Below are 6,644 nucleotides of genomic sequence, written 5' to 3'. Positions count from 1 at the left end.
TACTGTCCTGTAGGTTTTCAGCCCAACCCTCTCCCTGGAGATCTACTGTCCTGTAGGTTTTCAGTCCAACCCTCTTCCTGGAGATCTACTGTCCTGTAGGTTTTCAGTCCAACCCTGTTCCTGGAGATCTACTGTCCTGTAGGTTTTCAGCCCAACCCTCTCCCTGGAGATCTAATGTCCTGTAGTTTTTCAGTCAAGGTCTGGTATAATATATTAGAACAAACCAGCTCTGTAGCAGTAAAGTCTGACATGCGACATTAGGAGGGGACAAGATCTTTGATACAGTTTGCAACATGTACTATGTTTTACTCCATTGTTGAAGGTTGGGAACGAGGCTTTTCAGAACAACAGCAAACTCACTGTCCACAGCACATCTGAAACTAGACCTATACTTTGTTCATTATAATGGTAAATTGCTTGGTTCAGACAAAAGGGTGATTATTGGGTTACTAAAAGGCAGTAGAACAGAGATCCTCCATTTCAGGAGGGGAAAAAAAAAACCTACCGAGATGTCTGTGAATAACTTTAAATGCAAATGAAACCAATTCTGGGGATGATTCCACCAACTAGCCGACATATGTTCTGTTCGATGCCTAGTTATGAAAATAACAGGACAAGACTTGACAGATATCATCGTCGTCGTCGTCTACAAGCAATGGAGGGGACAGAAAGATGAGGATAGAGGAGAGAGAGAGAGAGGGGACAGACAGGTCCAGCCTGGAGCTGTCTGTAGTTGCCAGTCTCTCCTGTATCCCCATACATCCCTGGAGTTTAGTCCACTGTCTGTTCTCTGCCGAAATAGTGGCAGAGGTTGAGCTCTTGATCCATCTCTGGTCTGAACAGCTGGGCGTGACAATTGGGAGATGTTACCCCAAATCTGGATGTGTCTCACGTGAAGAGCTGCGGTCTGGACATTTCCCCACAAAGTCTGGCACTCATTCACTTCGCATCTGTTTAGTGATTTGAGTCACAAATGAGAGAATAGTTAGTATTCTGACAAAGTATGTAGCTAGTAGCTGGTAGCTAGCTACATATCATTATGCTATGGCTGAGAAGGACTGACCTTTGTCAAATGCTGGACAGGTTGTTGCACTGTCAGAGATGATCTTGTCTAGAAGCTGGAGAGGCAGCCTGTGGGTGGACAAACATACATACCTCATTCAAAATATAGCTAGGACATTTATTTATTTATAAATATAGCTAGGACATTTATTTATTTATAAATATAGCTAGGACATTTATTTATATATAAATATAGCTAAGAAAATAGGTAGCTGTTTTTAAATTGCACGAAACGACCTTCCACAAATGTGATCCAAATGAGCTATTGTGGCAAACAACCTGTGGCACATTAGAGGGGAATACAATGACAACCAATAATTCGTGCTACATACGTTTAGTATTAGCTAGCTAGCTATTGCGGCTAACCCCCATTCATAGTCGCTAACTGCTTTAGCACGTATTGACGATAGTATTTTCTGGCCAGGGGAATTTTGTTAACATCCCCAACGCTCACTTTGAACTTTAAAACGCATCGCTTGTGGTACGGTTTTGGAAACATAAGGAACGAATATTTTATATCAACGAGAAATTATATACAGTACCAATCAATGGTTTGGACACACCTAATCATTCAAAAGGTTTTTCTTAATTTTTTTTACTAATTTCTACATTGTAGAATACTAGTGAAGACGTGTTATTTCATAATTTTGACATATGGAATCATGTAGCAACCAAAAAGTGTTAAACAAATCAAAATATAGTTTAAATTCTTCAAAGTACATTTTGGCTGATTTTCCTTCACTCTGTGATCCAACTCATCCCAAACAATCTCAATTGTGTTGACGTCGGGTGATTGCGGAGGCCAGGTCATCTGAAGCAGCACTCCATCACTCTCCTTCTCCCCTTTACAACTGACTAGGTAACCCCCCTTTCCCTGTACAACTGACTAGGTATCCCCCCCTTTCCCTGTACAACTGACTAGGTCATCTGAAGCAGCACTCCATCACTCTCCTTCTCCCCTTTACAACTGACTAGGTAACCCCCCTTTGTCCCTTTACAACTGACTAGGTATCCCCCCCCCTTTCCCTGTACAACTGACTAGGTATCCCCCTTTGTCCCTGTACAACTGACTAGGTATCCCCCCCCTTTCCCTGTACAACTGACTAGGTAACCCCCCTTTCCCTGTACAACTGACTAGGTATCCCCCCCTTTCCCTGTACAACTGACTAGGTATCCCCCTTTGTCCCTTTACAACTGACTAGGTATCCCCCCTTTCCCTGTACAACTGACTAGGTATCCCCCCTTTCCCTGTACAACTGACTAGGTATACCCCCCTTTCCCTGTACAACTGACTAGGTATCCCCCCTTTCCCTGTACAACTGACTAGGTATCCCCCCCTTTCCCTGTACAACTGACTAGGTATACCCCCCTTTCCCTGTACAACTGACTAGGTATCCCCCTCTTTCCCTGTACAACTGACTAGGTATCCCCCCCTTTCCCTGTACAACTGACTAGGTATCCCCCCCTTTCCCTGTACAACTGACTAGGTATCCCCCCCTTTCCCTGTACAACTGACTAGGTATCCCCCCCTTTCCCTGTACAACTGACTAGGTATCCCCCCTTTCCCTGTACAACTGACTAGGTATCCCCCCCTTTCCATGTACAACTGACTAGGTATCCCCCCTTTCCCTTTACAACTGACTAGGTATCCCCCCTTTCCCTGTACAACTGACTAGGTATCCCCCCCTTTGTCCCTTTACAACTGACTAGGTATCCCCCCTTTCCCTGTACAACTGACTAGGTATCCCCCCTTTCCCTGTACAACTGACTAGGTATCCCCCCCTTTCCCTGTACAACTGACTAGGTATCCCCCCTTTCCCTGCACAACTGACTAGGTATCCCCCCCCTTTCCCTGTACAACTGACTAGGTATCCCCCCTTTCCCTGTACAACTGACTAGGTATCCCACCCTTCCCTGTACAACTGACTAGGTATCTCCCCCTTTCCCTGTACAACTGACTAGGTATCCCCCCCTTTCCCTGTACAACTGACTAGGTATCCCCCCTTTCCCTGCACAACTGACTAGGTATCCCCCCCCTTTCCCTGTACAACTGACTAGGTATCCCCCCTTTCCCTGTACAACTGACTAGGTATCCCACCCTTCCCTGTACAACTGACTAGGTATCTCCCCCTTTCCCTGTACAACTGACTAGGTATCTCCCCCTTTCCCTGTACAACTGACTAGGTATCTCCCCCTTTCCCTGTACAACTGACTAGGTATCCCCCCCTTTCCCTGTACAACTGACTAGGTATCCCCCCTTTCCCTGCACAACTGACTAGGTATCCCCCCCCTTTCCCTGTACAACTGACTAGGTATCCCCCCTTTCCCTGTACAACTGACTAGGTATCCCACCCTTCCCTGTACAACTGACTAGGTATCCCCCCTTTCCCTGTACAGCTGACTAGGTATCCCCCCTTTCCCTGTACAACTGACTAGGTATCCCCCCTTTCCCTGTACAACTGACTAGGTATCCCACCCTTCCCTTTCCTCTATGCTTCACGGTGGGAACCACACATGCAGAGATCATCCGTTCACCTACTCTGCGTCTCACAAAGACACGGCGGTTGGAGCCCAAAATCTCAAATTTGGACTCATCAGACCAAAGGACAGATTTCCACCGGTCTAATGTCCATTGTTCGTGTTTCTTGGCCCAAGCAAGTCTCTTATTATTGGTGTCCTTTAGTTTTTTATTTTTATTTTTTTTATTTCACCTTTATTTAACCAGGTAGGCTAGTTGAGAACACCTTTATTTAACCAGGTAGGCTAGTTGAGAACACCTTTATTTAACCAGGTAGGCTAGTTGAGAACAAGTTCTCATTTGCAACTGCGACCTGGCCAAGATAAGGCATAGCAGTGTGAACAGACAACACAGAGTTACACATGGAGTAAACAATTAACAAGTCAATAACACAGTAGAAAAAAGGGGAGTCTATATACATTGTGTGCAAAAGGCATGAGAAGGTAGGCGAATAATTACAATTATGCAGATTAACACTGGAGTGATAAATGATCAGATGGTCATGTGCAGGTAGAGATACTGGTGTGCAAAAGAACAGAAAAGTAAATAAATAAAAACAGTATGGGGATGAGGTAGGTGAAAAATGGGTGGGCTATTTACCAATAGACTGTGTACAGCTGCAGCGATCGGTTAGCTGCTCAGATAGCAGATGTTTGAAGTTGGTGAGGGAGATAAAAGTCTCCAACTTCAGCGATTTTTGCAATTCGTTCCAGTCACAGGCAGCAGAGAACTGGAACGAAAGGCGGCCAAATGAGGTGTTGGCTTTAGGGATGATCAGTGAGATACACCTGCTGGAGCGCGTGCTACGGATGGGTGTTGCCATCGTAACCAGTGAACTGAGATAAGGCGGAGCTTTACCTAGCATGGACTTGTAGATGACCTGGAGCCAGTGGGTCTGGCGACGAATATGTAGCGAGGGCCAGCCGACTAGAGCATACAAGTCGCAGTGGTGGGTGGTATAAGGTGCTTTAGTGACAAAACGGATGGCACTGTGATAAACTGCATCCAGTTTGCTGAGTAGAGTGTTGGAAGCAATTTTGTAGATGACATCGCCGAAGTCGAGGATCGGTAGGATAGTCAGTTTTACTAGGGTAAGTTTGGCGGTTGTGAGTGAAGGAGGCTTTGTTGCGGAATAGAAAGCCGACTCTTGATTTGATTTTCGATTGGAGATGTTTGATATGGGTCTGGAAGGAGAGTTTAGAGTCTAGCCAGACACCTAGGTACTTATAGATGTCCACATATTCAAGGTCGGAACCATCCAGGGTGGTGATGCTGGTCAGGCGTGCGTAGTGCGTAGTAGTGGTTTCTTTGCAGCAAATCGACCATGAAGGCCTGATTCACGCAGTCTCCTTTGAACAGTTGATTATGAGATGCGTCTGTTCCTTGAACTCTGTGAAGCATTTATTTGGGCTGTAATTTCTGAGGTGCAGTTAACTCTGATGAACTTATCCTCTGCAGCAGAGGTAACTCTGGGTCTTCCTTTCATGTGGCGGTCCTCATAAGAGCCAGTTTCATCATAGAACTTCATGGTTTTTGCGACTGCACTTGAAGAAACTTTAAAAGTTCTTGAAATTTCCGGATTGACTGACCTTCATGTCTTAAAGTAATGATGGACTGTCGTTTCTCTTTGCTTATTTGAGATGTTCTTGCTATAATATGGACTTGGTCTTTTACCAGATAGGCTATCTTCTGTATACCACCCCTACCTTGTCACAACACTACTGACGCATTAAGGAAAGACATTCCACAAATTTACTTTGAACAAGGCACACCTGTAAATTGAAATGCATTCCAGGTGACTACCTCATGAAGCTGGTTGAGAGAATGACAAGCGTGTGCAACGCTGTCATCAAGGCAAAGGGTGGCTACTTTGAAGAATCTCAAATATATTGTGATTTGTTTAACACTTTTTTTTGGTTATTACATGATTCCATATGTGTTATTTCATAGTTTTGATGTCTTCACTATTATCTACTTTAAAAAAAAAAAAAGTCTAATAAATCAATTGAATACACACCATCACAATAAATTATTTACTTATTTTAGGCAGGTCTAAAGAAACTTTATGATATGATGGAAATATGTTTCAGAAGAACAGAATGAGTTGACCTACTGTACATTACATGTACATTATATGGCTATGCACCATGCCATAGGCTGTTGGTTTGTTAATTTAGCAGACAAGAAGAATTAGCTGAATAGGATATTTCTCCGATCCAGGAGCGAGTGAGCATATGAAGGGTGTACAGGTGTTCATGATGCTAATGATCCGTTTCCGTTTGGACCGTTGTGACTAGATGGAGTAGGTCTACAGCACCATAGTGGCCGCGTCGGGGACAACAGTTGTTGACAACCGTAGCGTTGTCGCTAAGCCTAACCCTTTTCTTAACCTTAACCTCAATTATCTCAAGCCACTACGTTAATTCACCTAACCTGTTAAGACGAATTATCCTAACCTACTTTATAAAACGAACCATCTGCCCTGACATACCATCAGTATTACCACACAGGAATGCGCACACATGTACGAAAACCCCAAATTGAGGGCCGCAGTCATATTATTATCTCGCAGATGGCTACACAAGTAAACAAAGGACTGCCCAGCAAAAACTGGTCATCCAACAACCCTTACGTTTTAATCCTGTTTGAATCATTAAGATACTCACAGAAACTCTTCAAAGACACCAACATCATCAGTAAATGCTATATTCCGGGGGGGGGGGCGGGGGGGGGGCAATGTCCGTATTTGACACCCCCTTGCGAGCTCTTACGAGAACCAGTTCTACGATTTTTTTGCCCCCAGCCGTCTGACTGCCCTTTACGGAGATTGCGCTGTTGAACTGTCACACAAATCCTAAAGCCCTCCCCTCAATTTTCCTCCCATTAAAAATACTGTAATTATGTTAAAAAAATAAAAAAACGTCTGAAACTAGATTGCCAGCATACTGGTGTTGACGAGAGAGAAAACTGTAGGGGGAGGTTTTCTTTTGCACTGTTCGACCAATCCAATGGAGAAGTTAATATGGAGTCCTTGATAACACAGAGTTTCTAAAGCCAGAGGCGC

General features: G+C 44.3%; 1 long non-coding RNA gene across 1 annotated transcript; it reads right to left on the bottom strand.

The window, feature by feature from the left end:
* Positions 1-280: 280 nt before the first annotated feature.
* On the bottom strand, positions 281-6,348 carry LOC139374396 (uncharacterized). The gene is made up of 3 exons (XR_011627680.1): positions 6,247-6,348; positions 1,064-1,131; positions 281-950 (listed from the first exon to the last, which is right to left on the bottom strand). It is a non-coding gene; the product is annotated as an uncharacterized lncRNA (long non-coding RNA).
* Between the last annotated feature and the right edge of the window lie 296 nt (positions 6,349-6,644).

The sequence above is a fragment of the Oncorhynchus clarkii genome, chromosome 19, assembly GCF_045791955.1.
Source record: "Oncorhynchus clarkii lewisi isolate Uvic-CL-2024 chromosome 19, UVic_Ocla_1.0, whole genome shotgun sequence".
In the NCBI taxonomy this organism is placed as follows: Eukaryota; Metazoa; Chordata; class Actinopteri; order Salmoniformes; family Salmonidae; genus Oncorhynchus; species Oncorhynchus clarkii.
The sequence above is the reverse complement of the archived record's forward strand: the minus strand, read 5'-3'. Positions and strand labels throughout refer to the sequence as shown.